This window comes from Neoarius graeffei, chromosome 4 (genome assembly GCF_027579695.1).
Source record: "Neoarius graeffei isolate fNeoGra1 chromosome 4, fNeoGra1.pri, whole genome shotgun sequence".
Taxonomy (NCBI): Eukaryota; Metazoa; Chordata; class Actinopteri; order Siluriformes; family Ariidae; genus Neoarius; species Neoarius graeffei.
Genome location: NC_083572.1, coordinates 2,284,121 through 2,285,782, shown reverse-complemented (window position 1 = coordinate 2,285,782; position 1,662 = coordinate 2,284,121).

Here is a 1,662-nt window from a genome sequence, read left to right as displayed (position 1 = left end):
CAGGCGCATGGCTCAACACAGGAGAGCCAGTTCCTCAGGCCAGGACTCTGCTGTCTATCTTCATCTTAACAATAAAGGACACTCATTTCAGGATTGCAACGTACACATTTTAGCCAGAGAGGATCGTTGGTATGAGCGAGGAGTTAAAGAAGCCATTTTGGTCAACCTGGAACGGCCATCACTGAATAGACATCATTTATCAGCCACCTACAATGCAGTCCTTGGCACACTTCCCAGACAACTGAAAGCACACCAGAACCCAGCTGTTTTCAGTGACTCACAGGAGGACAGAGAACCAACAACCCATTGATCATCCTAACGACTCTCGAGGCCGTTCACACCCAGCCCCCAGTGACCCACACCAACAGGAGGACTCAACAACACCTTAGATGAGCTTTTCATCCATGAGAGGATAAATACCTGATACTCCCTATTTGTCAGACAGAACTGAAGAAGCCTTTCAGATGAGAGGTGAAACGTCTTCAAGAATCTTCAAGCAAGTCCAGTTGCTCTCTTTTACCACCCACAGTTACTATGACCTGGATGACTGAGAATCTTCGGACATGTTCACTTAACTTAATTTTCCAATTCCTATGAACTTGTGGCGAAGGAAAGGCGTCTCAACTATTTTTTTTTTAGCTACTTGAACAATTAGAAGGGAAATTTGTTCATTCAATCCTTTTTTCACTCAACAATTTTGCAAGTTGCATTTTTTACAGTGTAGTGATCTGTGATCTCCATCAGGGTCCCCATGATGACAGGAGTATTGATTGATTGATTGAGATTGATTGAGGAACTTTATTAATCCCCAAGGGGGAAATTGAACGCCACCTGACCATACATACAACACATAACAGTAAGACAGGACAACCACATCATAAATAAAAGGAGAAATATAAATAGATAAAAATATAAAAAATAAAAACAGTTCATCATAAAACTCCCAAAGAATCACAGCAATTTTCTAAAACTGCCATTAAAAGCGCAGTTGAATACTTACAAGATTAAAAGTACTTAGCAGTTTTGTTAAGAAGTCTTATCGCTGCAGGAATAAAAGACCTCCTAAACCGTTCAGTGGAGCAATTGGGTAGAAGGAGCCTTTGACTCCTACCACTCCTCACAAATAGGCTGTACAGTGGGTGATCATCTTTCAACATAACACTGTTCACCTTCCTCATCACCCGCTCCTCTAGAATTTGCTCAACTGTACTCAAACATATGCCTGTGATGGACCCTGCTTTCTTAATAACTGTACACTGTTATTACACTGAGTACACTGGGATCGAGTCATGGTCACAAACAAACAAGCAAAGCAGGTTTACTGGGTGACAGTTTGGTAGATTTAGGGTTCGTTATATTTCTCTGTGTGTGTGCTCACATTTCATCACACCTTTATTCCAGCATCACACACACACTTCATGCTGATAGACAGTTAACTTTACAAGAAAAGAAAAACAATTCCAGAACTTGTCCCAGTCTGGAAGGTCTTGTTCCCACGCGCCTTATTTTAATCAGATTTTATAAATAAGTAAATAAATATCCTGGTGTGTAAGTGAATATGTGGACACGCCTATTGTGTTTCGTGTCTTTTTTAATTCACTAATTCATTCGTGTGTGTGTGTGTGTGTGTGTGTGTGTGTGTACACACTCCTTGTCTTTCAG